The sequence below is a fragment of the Budorcas taxicolor genome, chromosome 3 (genome assembly GCF_023091745.1).
Source record: "Budorcas taxicolor isolate Tak-1 chromosome 3, Takin1.1, whole genome shotgun sequence".
In the NCBI taxonomy this organism is placed as follows: domain Eukaryota; kingdom Metazoa; phylum Chordata; class Mammalia; order Artiodactyla; family Bovidae; genus Budorcas; species Budorcas taxicolor.
In genome coordinates this window covers 22879053-22893842 of record NC_068912.1, presented here as the reverse complement: position 1 = coordinate 22893842, position 14790 = coordinate 22879053, and the positions used below count along the sequence as shown (strand labels likewise).

Here is a 14790-nt window from a genome sequence, read left to right as displayed (position 1 = left end):
GGGGAGGGAGGTGGAAGAGGGGTTCAGGATGGGGAACACGTGTACACCCATGGTGGATTCATGTTGATGTATGGCAAAATCAACACAATATTTTAAAGTAATTAACCTCCAATTAAAATGAATAAATTTATATTAAAAAAAATCTTCAGTTCCATGGTACACTTGTTCCCATTTCTTTGCAGTCAATTCTTGAAATTATGGCAGCTTAAGTCCTGGGTATAGTCTGGTTATCAATACAGTTAACTTCTCCACCTGGTGTTTTGGTATCCATAAGACAGCTCCCTGGATATGGCTCAGAATTTCTATCATCTATTGAGATAATACTATCTATTGAGCACATGAGAAAGAACTAAAGCTCCTATTATTATTTAGTCTCCTTAGACTGTTCTCCTTTGTTTCAGCATGCCTCTGATTAAACTTATTCTTTGACTGAAGTTTTCCACAGGCAAAAGGCAGGCAGAGGACATGGTTGGAGGGCAAGGACCATATGGTCCTGCTCTGTTTCAGACCCCCCCTTTTCTTTGATACTCCTCAGTCTTGAGGAGGGACAGGCACAGAGCAAGAAAGCCAATAAACTCTCCTAGTTCCTGGACAAACATTTGAAAATTACTGGACATATTACAATGAGGATAATAATAAAAATGTACCTTTGTACTATTTTTTATCTTAATGATTAAAGCAGATGTACAGTATATGTTTAATAGGCCACAAACAGGCTGTTTTGGTTAGCCTAAAGTTCAAATTAAATCATGTATAGTCCAGAATGACTTCCCCATACCTCAATATGTGAATATTTTTTCCATCATTTTTCACTTTTAAGTTGCAACTCTTTATATTTATATATTTGCCTAGCTGTCCACATTGGGGTAAAACTAATCCGATATCATAAACAGGCTCAGAGGTTAATAGGGAAATGCTCTACAGGCCATACATTTTATCATTCATACCCAACTGTCACACGAACATTGTACATGTGCTTTAAGTAGTACCCTTAAAATCAGCAGTGCTGCACATCATGAGCAGCTATACTCAGTGACAACTTTACTGAACAATTTTTCCATTCTGAACATTGGGGTCAAAAGTATGGTTATAAAACAAACAATTACTTTCCATTAGAAGTCTCTGTTCACGTATTGCTGAAGCCTGGCTTGGAGAATTTTGAGCATTACTTTACTAGCATGTGAGATGAGTGCAATTGTGTGGTAGTTTGAGCATTCTTTGGCATTGCCTTTCTTTGGGATTGGAGTGAAAACTGACCTTTTCCAGTCCTGTGGCCACTGCTGAGTTTTCCAAATGTGCTGGCATATTGAGTGCAGCACTTTCACAGCATCATCTTTCAGGATTTGAAATAACTCAACTGGAATTCCATCACCTCCACTAGCTTTGTTCGTAGTGATGCTTTCTAAGGCCCACTTAACTTCACATCCGCTGGATCATGGAAAAAGCAAGAGAGTTCCAGAAAAACATCTATTTCTGTTTCATTGACTATGCCAAAGCCTTTAACTGTGTGGATCACAATAAACTGTGGGAAATTCTTCAAGAGATGGGAATACCAGACCACCTGACCTGCCTCTTGAGAAATCTGTATGCAGGTCAGGAGGCAACAGTTAGAACTGGACATGGAAAAACAGACTGGTTCCAAATAGGAAAAGGAGTATGTCAAGGCTGTATATTGTCACCCTGCTTATTCAACTTCTATGCAGAGTACATCATGAGAAACGCTGGACTGGAAGAAACACAAGCTGGAATCAAGATTGCCAGGAGAAATATCAATAACTTCAGATATGCAGATGACACCACCCTTATGGCAGAAAGTGAAGAGGAACTAAAAACCTCTTGATGAAAGTGAAAGAGGAGAGTGAAAAAGTTGGCTTAAAGCTCAACATTCAGAAAACGAAGATCATGGCATCTGGTCCCGTCGCTTCATGGCATATAGATGGGGAAACAGTGGAAACAGTGTCAGACTTTATTTTTGGGGGGCTCCAAAATCACTGCCGATGGTGATTGCAGCCATGAAATTAAAAGACGCTTACTCCTTGGAAGGAAAATTATGACCAACCTAGATAGCATATTCAAAAGCAGAGACATTACTTTGCTGACTAAGGTCCGTGTAGTCAAGGCTATGGTTTTTCCAGTGGCCATGTATGGATGTGAGAGTTGGACTGTGAAGAAGGCTGAGCGCCGAAGAATTGATGCTTTTGAACTGTGGTGTTGGAGAAGACTCTTGAGAGTCCCTTGGACTGCAAGGAGATCCAACCAGTCCATTCTGAAGGAGATCAGCCGTGGGATTTCTTTGGAAAGACTGATGCTAAAGCTGAAACTCCAGTACTTTGGCCACCTCATGCAAAGAGTTGACTCGTTGGAAAAGACTCTGATGCTGGGAGGGATTGGGGGCAGGAGGAGAAGGGGACAACCGAGGATGAGATGGCGGGATGGTATCACTGACTCGATGGATGTGAGTCTGAGTGAACTCCGGGAGTTGATGATGGACAGGGAGGCCTGGCGTGCTGCGATTCATGGGGTCGCAAAGAGTCGGACACGACTGAGCGACTGAACTGAACTGAGAAGTCTCTGTTACCAAAATCAGTTCAATATTCCAGGGGAACTTTGCTTTCTTAACAGAGAGAAAACCTAACTTCAGGCTTGCACCAGTTTACTGTTAGTAACAAAATTCATTTACCTAATTAAAGTGAGTCTAATTTTAATCCTGACAACATATGAATTTTTTTCAAAATCCCTTTTTCACAGACCTTTTGTCACTTTCTAACAAATTCACCTGTATTTCTTCATCCAGAAACAAACAACTATAGGACAAAATTATTACCATCATTTTTCCTCAACAAAAATATCTCTATTCTGTATATGTTTTCTTTGTCAACAACATATATCCTACTTCCTTTACATACCAAAATGCTTCACTTATCATTTTTACATATTTTTTACTTATCATATTTACATATTTTTTACTTATCATATTTACATATTTTACAGTTTTTAACCATTGAAAGTTTTTACAAAACCAAGAAACAAGTCATTGAAATGTTACACCAGCATTTTCTGATTGGCAAACTTAACATATTTTATAACCTCAAAAAACATACAATTTTTGTAGCATAATTTTTCTTAAGTGGTACAACATATATGTTTAATAAACCCAAACATCTTTAGTTTCCCTCTTGATCTTACAAGGAGACAAAAGTAGGTAAATTTAGATTTGTTTGACTTGTAAGTACTTATATTTTTAAGGCCAGTTAGATTTCTTTTACAAATTAACCTCAGAGATATTATCCAAAGACAAAAAGACATACTGAGACATACAAACATCCAGAGACCTAATTCTTTCATCTTTTTACATTTCATGAATTGAGCATTGCAATTAAACTTATCAGTTTCTGGATAATAATCAGAATAGCCAAATTACACATTCAATTTAAAAAGGCTTTCCTTTTTTTTCCCCCCCTTAACTTGAAGTTTTACAGTTAACCAAAGACTGGAGTTCCAGGCACTGTGGACAGTTTATTTCAAGGACATGATAAGTGTTAACTTCAAGTTTTCTCCTAGGCATGTTTTTGGTTTCTCAGGGTCTGAAAAAAATGTTTTATCAAGTTAGCTTTGCCTACTGCATATGCAAAAAGAACCAGTTTTTTTAAATTTCAAGACTTTCATCTTAACCAATCTTCTCCGGAGTCTGAAGAATACTGTAGCCATACATTGTCCAAAAAAATTCTTTTTTATTCTTAAATTCACAGCTAGATTTTTTCTTAATGAACTGAACCTGAATTTCCCATTTTACATAAGGTAACAAGAATACCAGTTATACAAATGGAACATAAGGTCACATACCACAAGACAGATCTATCATAAACCCTCTCCAAGGGTGACCAGTACGGAGTCCCAAACAAACACTTCCCCAACACAAATGGTCCACTGCTGCTGCTAAGTCGCTTCAGTTGTGTCTGACTCTGTGTGACCCCATAGACAGCAGCCCACCAGGCTCCCCCATCCCTGGGATTCTCCAGGCAAGAACACTGGAGTGGGTACAAATGGTCCGTGGTGGTAGTCAAATGTCAGAATCCCAACACAAATGGTCCGCAGTGGTAGTCAAAGATAAGAACCAATTGGCTAAATAGCCAAATGACACTGGTGCTCGCAAGTGGTCCTCAACAGTGGTCAGATGTCAGAATCAATTTTGCAAGAATGCGCAAAAGCACTTCAGTTCACAAATGGTCTTCAACAGCAGACTGACATCAGAACCAATTGGTAAAAATGCCCAAATAGCAATCAGTGCTCATAAATGATCCTCAACTGCTGGGAGCCAGCATGGAGAATCCCACCCATGGCAAAGGTCATGAGGAAGAGGCCTGACGGGCAAAGGCGAGATCAGGACTCAAGGGACCCCCTGAACTTGCTCAGGCATCTACCCCCGAACCAGAATCTGTCTGTCTTATTATTTTATGTCTTTCACCAGCTCTTCTGACATTAGCAAGGGGCTGTCTCTGACCAAAAGAGTTAACTTAGGGCTCTAGTTGATAAATCTCCTGGGCATGAAAGGAGTGTTTCAAACCCCCTGTTAGCATTCTAGCTTACTTGGCGGCTTTATCCAGACTCTTGCAACATTGTTGAGCCTATGCAATGTTTGCTGCCAAATTCTCACATCCCTTATCCATTGTGTTCCTGGGAGTGCATATAGTCAGGATGTAGAAGAAGCAAGTAATAGCCTTAGCATTAGCAACATTAGACTTTGAGTTAATATGTTCTTTCTTTGCTGTAACCCGCTGAATCTTTGCTCCATAAAAATGTAACTCTGTACTTTAAGGGTGACGCAGGCTAAGAATTTAAGAAGGAACACTTTAAGGGAAAATCATTGTTCTGGTGTTCTGGCTGACCAAACTTTATCAAAAGGAGGTCATGGAATATCAACAGGCCTCCAGAATAGAAGATGATGTACAGAAAATAAGACTTTTGCAGGAAGGAACCTGATATCGATAAAAGTTATTACTGATGGAATGTTGAGTTGACTCTGCATTTTTCACCTTGCTGTATGTATAACTCAGGGTATAAAAGCCCCGAGAAGAATAAAGTAAAGGGGCCTCGCTCGAATAAGCTTGGTCACCCCGTGTCTCTTTCTTTATCTCTTTATCTATCTTTCTTCATTCGCCGACGTCGTGCATCCTGAGGATATCCCTGGACTCTGCTGAGGCTGGACCTCGGCACTCAACATCATTCATGTCAGAACCAATTGGCAAAAAGCCCAAATAGCACCTCATGTGCCAAACAGTTCTCAACATGACACACATCAGAACCAACTGGCAAGAATACCCAAATAGCAGTGAAAGTGAAAGTGAAGTCACTCAGTCGTGTTCGACTCTTTGTGACCCTGTGGACTGTAGCCCACGAGGCTCCTCCATCCATGGGATTCTCCAGGCAAGAATACTGGAATGGGTTGCCATTTCCTTCAGTAGTACTCACAAATGGGAAGGTTGCCTGTGTGCACATCGGTGGACTTACCTGTTCTTGGAGCTTGTCAGCTCATCCCAAATGCAAGTTTCCATTCCACCAAGAAAAGTGTAAGTTGGCAGCCAATGCCTAGCAGGGGAAAAACGGAGGATCCTCAACACAAATAGTTTCGGCAGCTGCTAGGAATGTCCCCCAAGTCCCCTACCTGGGGCTAGCTAGCTACGAGCAGCAGGCTAATACACTGTCATAGCCGCTGGGTCTCCTGGAAGGCCCAGGAGAGTCAGGTGTCATGAACACACAGGTGCCAGCAATAAGTAGCCAGCCGTAGCCAGTTGTAGCCAGCAGTAGCCAGGCCCACATTGGGTGCCAAAATCTGTCACCGAAAACGTATACATGGGGGGTCCAGCTGCTCGCCACTCAAAAGCTGATAAGCAGGCCAGGTTGGTGGAAAGGAAAGTTTGTTTTACTTCAGATGCCAGCAACTGGGGGTGGGGTGCGGGTGGAGGACATCTGTACAAAGGCTGACTGCCCCCCCCTCCCCCCCCCCCCCCCCCGCCCACCGCCCCCGCCGACAAGCAGCGGGTGAGACTTTATAGACAGTGGCGGGGGAGGTAACATGCAGAAACAGCACAGTCATCTCTGACAGTCATCTTCAATTGGTCATCAGTGGTCTGACCAGCATCATCTTGGTTTTTTAGGTAAGTTAATCTTTAGTTCCAGGGTACACTTGTTCCCATTTCTTTGCAGTCAATTCTCAAAATTGTGGCAGCTTAAGTCCTGGGTATAGTCTGGTCATCATGCAGTTAACTTCACCTGGTGTCTTGGTATCTATAAGACAGCTCACAGGATATGGCTCAGAATATCATCTATTGACATAATATTATCTATTGAGCACTTGAGAAAGAGCTAAAGGTCCTTGCCTGTGTTTAATGACTACATTATTGTTTAACCTCCTTAGACTGTTTTCCTTTGTTTCAGCATTTCTCATTTCTCTGATTAAACTTATTCTTTGACTGAAGTTTTCCACAGGCAAAAGGCAGGCAGAGGACATGGTTGGGGGGCAAGGACCATATGGTCCTGCTCCGTTTCAGTATCTTGCTATTAATAGTTCCACATTGCTTACCAGGACCTCCTGTTTAAGAGAACTCATGCAAGTGGCTACTATGGTGCCTGGGGAGGGTGGGTAGTTCCAGTCAATAGTTCCCCTAACAGATATAGAGGGCCAAATATTTCTCCATCTTTGTCTGTGTAAGTATTTCTCTAGTATATATTCCTGTAAAGGGAATTGCTCAGTTTAGAAGTATATTTGTAGATGCATATCTAATTTTGCTAATGCCTGCCCTATTTCCTTGAAAAGATGCTTTACCAGCTCATATTTCCAATCATTTATAAGAATACTCTTTTTCTCCACACTCTTGCCACACTGAATAGCTTGTGAACCCACCATTTATCTTTGCCAACAGCTAACCCCTTACTGCAGAGAAGGCAATGGCACCTCACTACAATACTCTTGCCTGCAAAATCCCATGGACGGAGGAGCCTGGTAGGTTGCAGACCATGGGGTCGCTAAGAGTCGGACACGACTGAGCGACTTCACTTTGACTTTTCACTTTCATGCATTGGAGAAGGAAATGGCAACCCACTCCAGTATTATTACCTGGAGAATCCCAGGGACAGTGGAGCCTGGTGGGCTGCCGTCTATGGGGTCGCATAGAGTTGGACATGACTGAAGCAACTGAGCAGCAGCAACCCCTTACTGAGAGATTTCTTCAGGTTCACCCTCGTTGACTAAAGCGATGTCCTGGAAAAGCTTAAATCATATTTTTCTCTGTTCTCTTCTATTTTTTGACTACTCTGTTTTCTCACGTAATCTCAGCAGGTGCAGTTGCTGATATATCACTTGCATGGTGGGTGCTGCTGCCTGTTTTGTTCACTCCTTGTTCTGAATTTTGAGGGTAAGGACCTGATTCACAGAAGAGATTTGAGGTTGGATTGACTTGACTTCTTTTGACAAAGAGCCCAGACTGTGCCAAATTGGGAACTCAGTTACTCTGGTCTCCATGACCAGGCTTGAGCAGAATAAAAATTGGAGAACAGAGGCATTTAATTTTAATTTTCATTCTAAAAATAGATCTTTTACTTATTTCAGTCAAAATAAGGGAAAGATTGCATTCAGAGTACTTTGGGATATCTTAGTAACAGTAGCTGTTCCTTTGCTCTCTTTGTTCACCCTGTGCTAATAACTGGTTCTTGATATTAAAACCTTGCCTGTTGGGCTCAGAACAAGAAGCTAAAAAAAAAAAGTCTGCCATTGGAAATAGAAATAGATGATGAGTTCTTGGATAATGTTATGTGGAATTAGGTATTGTACTCTCTGTATTCTTTAGAGGTTTGGTTCATAACATTAAAGAGACATTCATCCAACATACCCTTCCTGGTGTCCTTGACATTACAAGGGCTTGAAAACAGTCACATCAAGGTGAGCACAAGATTTTTACTGTGATTCTTTGATCATTTTTGGGTTTTCTGCTTACACAGTTGTTCAGCATGTCCTCCCCACCTTAATAGGGCTGATATTGACCATGTCATGGTTCTGACCATCTCTAATGAGGGGCTGCCCTCATGGTCTCATGCTCCTCTGGGACACTCTATTGACCCGAATTCTGTCAGTCACGATTTCTTTTAAGTCATCTGAAGAAAGGTCACTTAAGAGAAAGCTGAGAATTGTGGAGCCCCAGAACTGACCTCTGCCATCTCTTTCTCCAAGAGGAGAATAAAATAACTTTTTCCTTGTGTTTCTTTATTTTGTTTATGTATTTTAAGATTTTATTTACTTTTGGTTGCGCTGGGTCTTTGTTCTGTGCCGGTCTCTCTCTAGCTGTAGCAATTGGGGGCTACTCCCTAGTTGCAGCGCATGTGCCTCTCATTGTGCTGACTTCTCTTGATGTGGAGCATGGGCTCTAGGCACGGGAGCTTCAGTAGTCATGGTACATGGGCTTAGTTGCTCAGAGGCATGTGGAATCTTCTCGGACCAGGGATCAAACTGTGTCCCCCTGCATTGGCAGGTGGATTCTTAACCACTAGACCAGGGAAGTCCTCTTATGTCTCCTCAGAGCAGTGGCCTTCCTGTTCTTTCCTGTTCTTCTCTCCACAGCTTGCAGCCATAGGCACTGCAGACCACCTAACCCACCTGTTCCCATTTGCTTTCCTGCTGGTCTTGGAGGGTCTCTTGGAGTGGTAGAGGTACTGCAGCTCACCCTAGGAACACAGACAGTAGCTGCAGCCATATTTGGGAGCCACAGAGATCTTCATAAAGAAATACCCATATGAGGGCTGAGATACCCCACTAATTAGAGCAGGGTAGAAAACCTAAAAGACAATGGAGGCACTAAAAGCTCAGACTGGGGAAGCAGGGTCCTCTTTGTGTCCCACCTCAGGCAGGTACCCTTCCTGGAAAAGGAGACATTTTCCCTTGAGAGGCCACCTTGACAAAGGTCTTGCTTTGCTTAATCTGAGTCATTCTTGTTGCCACTAGGGCTTTGGGGATTTCCATTCTAGACTCTTTAGTGGTCAAACCTTTTCCTTACATGACAATCTCCTTGGAAATTTTGTCTGAAATGCAGTTTCTTGAACCTTAACTCCAGATTATTTTAAGAAGCACCACAGTGACTATGACATAGATATTTTTTAGCTGTGTAGCTAATGCTCAGTAACTGGAGCCTGTCTGCTGCATGATTACATTTACTCATGCAAAGTTCATGCTGTCTTCTCTATTACATACGTGTTCTTCTCTGCTGTATATAAGATCAATCTGCTCGAAGAGGGTAATGAAAGCACCATGTAAAGCAGACTTGGTACATGGTGTGTTGGTATTTGCATCTTGTACTGCTTTACTTATGGTTGTGCTTTTATTGCTTCTGCACAGACCTGGGACAGGATCTGACTGGGAATATAATAGGAACTAGAACACCAGTAAAAATTAGTTATTCCTGGTAACTCTTACTTATCCACTTGGTATTTACTGAATATTCCATCTGGCAGGATTTTTTTTTTTTTTTTTGGCAGGCTCTTGAGGGGGATTGGGTGAATAAGGCAGGCAGAGCTTCTGCTCTCAGGAAGATGATTTTTTAACACAGGAGCCAGACATTTTACAGAGACACACATAAATATTATTTAATTATGGCTTTGCGAAATTTTATTTGTATTCATGTGTTCCTTTGCCCCATTGTTGGCCAGGACTGAAAATTGACTGAGTATAAATAATAGGATTAAGGGACTGTAGTAAAAGAATTGCCTCAGAAAAGGTGTTTCAGATATTTTTGTTTTAACAGTGGAAATACTGATATTTGATACAATGTCCATTGAAATTCAGCTGTGCATTCCTAAAGGGTGTATCATGTGCTTTGGACAGAGAAGCTTGTGTCCACGGCTTTGTTGTGGCTTTCTTGCCACCAAGGGGTTGGAGATTTGCATGATTGGAGCTTGGGAAAATCCCCTAATCTATCTGGGCCTCAGTTTCATCAGTAAAATAAACTTGTTATTCAAATTCTCTGAATTCCATCCTGTTAAGTTTTCTTAGAGTTGCATGAGGGGCTGAGATGCATGTTAAATGTGCCCTGGGAACTGCAGCCAAGATCTGGCCTTGGTCCTTTCTGTGTTTCCTGCAGGAGCCTCAGCTGAGCCCACACACTAAAATTAAAGAAAATCAGCAAGTTTGGAAGATAAGAATAACCCAAATAAGGGTAAGAAAATGGTGCTAACCAAAGGAAGTGACAAGTTGAGTTCAGAAAAATCAAGGGAGACAGAGGACTACATACAGCATTATCCAGCGCTTTATGGAGCAGTCTGAGCTGAGCAGGAAGAACTGGGAGAGCAACTTAATCCACAGGGAACTTGTACACCTGCCGAGGTGATCCACATGCTGGATCAGGGTTGGTTTATACTGCTGGGAGCACCAATTCCAGAAGGAGGAGGATGGGACCTTGAGGCTCTGCCCTAGACCTGCCCTGTCTAGACCTTGGAGCTGCCCTCGCAGTGGAAGCCTTCCAAGTAAGTGTGGGCCAAGATGGATAAATGATATTTAGAGAAGAATTGGAGATGTCCATTTTTACTTTAAATAGTTCTGCCCTATTGCCAGAAGGGGCCAAGTTAAGGAGGGAAGATTTATATCTGAAGCAGAGATATTAATAATATTCTTTTGCATTTAGAGTTGAAAGGCTTTACACACAATATCTCTTAAATATTTGTTGAGTGCTTTTTTTTTTTTTTTATGCTGTATTTCCCTGAGAAAATCAAAGCCATGAGAGAGAGTACAGGTGGATATTTTCAACAAAATGTGCTTGCTCTCCTCAGGTAGGGTGTTGTAGCAGCCAAGAGGTTGGGAGGGTAGATCAAGGACATCTCTTCCTAATGACAGTGTGAACCATTGAGGAATCCTGAGAACAACTGTATCTTCCTCAGAGTTACACTGGTGAGTGTTATATGGCAAGGATAGTGTAGGGCAGACTCCTCTCTAAGGAAGGGGCTTTGTTACATAGTGGGAGAAAGCAGAGCATCCCTGACAGTACAACTGGAATGTAGTTGAGATGGTTGGAGATTTGCAAACACTTTCATTGAAACTGTGACTGATAATTGCTGAGAACGTCCTCAGTACTTGACTCAGCACCAGGAATCATGAACACAGAGATGAATAAAGTATCATCTCAACTTCTTCCCTAATAGCTCAGTTGGTAAGGAATCTGCCCACAATGCAGGAGACCTGGGTTGAAAAGATCCCTTTGAGAAGGGAAAGGCTACACACTCCAATATTCTGGCCTGGAGAATTCCATGGACTGTATAGTCCATGGTGTCGCAAAGTATTGGACACGACTGAGCAAATTTCACTTCAGTCCAGTAACAGGGAGTCATGAAAAATGTAGTGGTGATGGGTTCTTTGGAAGAAGTGACAATGATGCCTAGGGATTACTACAGAAGGGTCCTGGTTTTCCTTTCTTTTCCCCCCCAAAGCTGTATGGTCTTTCCTGGCTCAGTAACCCTGGTTCTCAGCCAGATTTCAACCTCTGGTGGTGCATTACAAAAAATAAAGAGGGAAAGCCAGGTGACATATCAGAAACATTTGTTCTTCCTCAGCTGGGAGAGGTAATCACTTGGCCACACAGGTCTTGCTGAGTTCAAAATCTCTGGCATTTCTGCAGTGAAGGAGTAACCTGATCCATTCTAGTCCCAGTGGAATGAGATCCAAAAGGAAGTATACCCAGTTGGTTGATTAGGGCCTTAATCCTCATTAAACCTTGCTGGTCCTCAATTCACAGCCTGGCATTTCAAAGGAATGCAGCAGTCTTTTCTCCCAAATGATTTAGAAGGGGAGCCAGAAGGTTTATCTTCCAGAGAAACACATCCCAGAAATGCCCTCCCAAGAAATTACTGAAACTCCTGAATATACTGAATTGTCCTGTTATTAACCATTGTCAGGGGAGAGTGAGAATGCAGTTCCCTACTACCACAAATTATGCAGTCATGTTTCCCACATTGTAGAAATCAGGTCAGCACTACAGAGTGCAATGGCTAAGCCTCACACTGGGAATACCACCTGCCTGCTCATGCTACTTCCGCTGTCCTGTATTTACTAATACAAAATACTAATAAAAGGGGAAATTGTTTGAGGGAGAATAGACCATAAGTGAGAGAACTCTGTACTAGCTGCTCAATTTATATGTAAACCTAAAGCTGTTCTAAGAAGTGACGTGTATTAATGTTTTCAAAGGATGTAACACCTTCAAATCATAGTTTTGGTGGCATTCTGTAACTGCTAATTATTACTGAGTGTTGAGGGGCACCAATCTGGAGTCTGACCAGTTGGTGATTTCCATGCTTGGGCCTTCAACCTTTGCCAGCCTAGCAGTTCCTCCGGAATCTGGATGTGAAATCATGTAGATCAGGGTGGCCCCAGTGCTCCAGATGGTGCAGAGAGAGGACTAACATGTGGTGAAGGCTGGGAGAAACCATCGCAGGACAGAACTCTGTGAAGATCCAGGAGGAATGAGATTCTGCAGCTGCCCCACCTGTGCAGCACGATATGAGAGCTACAGAATAGTGTAGCTGCCTCCTGTGCTGAAAACACAAACAGAGCAATGAGTCTTAACATGCGGACGTCTGGGCACTGACACCAGCGAGTGGCCCTCCACACCCCAACGTAGGGCGCACGGCCCTGGCCGCCCGCTCCTCGCCGCCTCGGGAACCCCCGCCTAGGTGACAGGTGACGACACAGCCTCTTGGGCTGGAGTTGGACACGTGCCCTTCTTTCATGCTCATTCTCTTCTTTGGAATGGGAGGGTGTGAAAGGCTTTCCAAAGTGGCCGATTTTCAAATCTTTAAAACTGGCCCTTGAACCATATGAAAGCCTGCAGAGTGAAAACATCTAGAGAGCAGCCCATGGGCCGCGCTGAGCTTCCCTCTCAGGTCCGAGCGACCGCCGCCGTCTTGGGGACGCGGATGGGTGGTGAGTGGATGAACCTGGAAGGAAGAAGAGAGAAGGAAGGTGAGGGAGGAAACAGCCCAGAAGAAACACCGTCAGCTGCTCACACCCAACCACACCCCGCGGGGCGTCAGCAGCGTGGAGGCCGCGGTCGCTTTGGTTCCGATCGCATTCCCAACACAGAGAACGCTCTGCCCACCCTCTCCAATGAAGCCGGCAGAGCCCCACGATTAAACCCTTGGACCTGAGGTCCTAGGGACATTCCACGAAGTCCTAAGGGCTCTTCTGAGGATGTTCAGGGCTCCCAGGGCAGCGGGAAGAGGACAACTGCAAACAGGAAAGGAACTTTTTTCCCTGGGGGGAATTTTACCTCAGGGCAGAAAACTCTAGAAATGCCGGTAGAACAGGTGCATTTGGGGGAAGCCTAGTAACCTTTTCCTAATAACCTTTCTAGTAACAGGAAAAAGTTACTAATCCACCCCAAATGGATTTCAACTCTTTCCACATCGTCCAAACCTGAAGAGACGGCCGCGGGCCGGCCAGTCAGGCGCCCCCTGGCGTCGCGGAGGAAGCGACTCGAGGCGGGGTGACTAGAGCTCCGGCGGGAGGCGAGTCCTGGGCCCGCGGCGCTGCGCGCCACCTGGCTCAGCAGTGGAAGAGTGAGCTAAAAAACTGGTCATGGTTCCATGGTGTAATGGTCAGCACTCTGGACTTTGAATCCAGCGATCCGAGTCCGAGTCTCGGTGGAACCTTTCTCTTTAGAAAGCCTCTTTTACTAGTGCCCCCTACCCTGGTAGGGAAGAGTCCTAACCACTGGAAGGAAAGAGAATTCCCTAAGCTAGGGCAGTTTGCTGGGATACAGAAAGAAGGGATATCTTCTCCATGAGGCAGAGGAAAAAACCCAGGCATGAGGTAGGGAGACCACCAGGAGACCCCCACAGAGACTGAACCAGCCTGCCTTTGAGTGTTTGAGTGTCTCCTGCAGAGGTTTCGGTCAGCAGTGGCCTGGCGCAGGGGCAGGGGCTCTGGGTGTAGCAGACCTAGGTTTGGCATAAGCCCTTTTCGAGGAGGTCACCATTAACCCCACCATAGAGCCTCCAGAACTTACACAGGACTAGGGAAACACACTCTTGGAGGGCACAGACGAAACCTTTTGACCCAGAAGAAAGGAGCAATGACCCCACAAGAGACTGACCCAGACTTGTCTGTGAGCTTCCAGGAGTCTCCAGCGGAGGCATGGGTTGGCGATGGCCTGCTGCAGGGTCAGGGGCACTGAGTGTGGCAGTGCATGCATGGGACCTTTTGAAGGAGGTCTCCATTATCTTCATTACCTCCACCATAGTTTGGTCTCAGGTCAAACAACAGAGGGGGAACGCAGCCCCACCAATTAATAGAAACTTGGATTAAAGACTTACTGAGCATGGACCCGCCCATCAGAACAAGACCCAGTTTTCCCCACAGTCAGTCTCTCCCATCAGGAAACTTCCATAAGCCTCTTATCCTTATCCCTCAGAGGGCCTACAGAATGAAAACCACAATCACAGAAAACTAATCAAACATCACATGGACCACAGTTCAGTTCAGTCACTCAGTCATGTCCGACTCTTTGTGACCCCATGAATCGCAGCACGCCAGACCTCCCTGTCCAACACCAACTCCCGGAATTCACTCAGACTCACATCCATCAAGTCAGTGATGCCATCCAGCCATCTCATCCTCTGTCATCCCCTTCTTCTCCTGCCCCCAGTCCCTCCCAGCATCAGAGTCTTTTCCAATGAGTCAACTCTTCGCATGAGGTGGCCAAAGTACTGGAGTTTCAGCTTTAGCATCAGTCTTTCCAAAGAAATCCCACGGCTGAT

At 44.1% G+C, this 14790-nt stretch overlaps 1 non-coding gene across 1 annotated transcript; it reads left to right on the top strand.

The window, feature by feature from the left end:
• Window positions 1–13611: 13611 nt before the first annotated feature.
• Window positions 13612–13683, top strand: TRNAQ-UUG (transfer RNA glutamine (anticodon UUG)). The gene has a single exon. It is a non-coding gene; the product is annotated as a tRNA-Gln (tRNA).
• Window positions 13684–14790: the final 1107 nt, after the last annotated feature.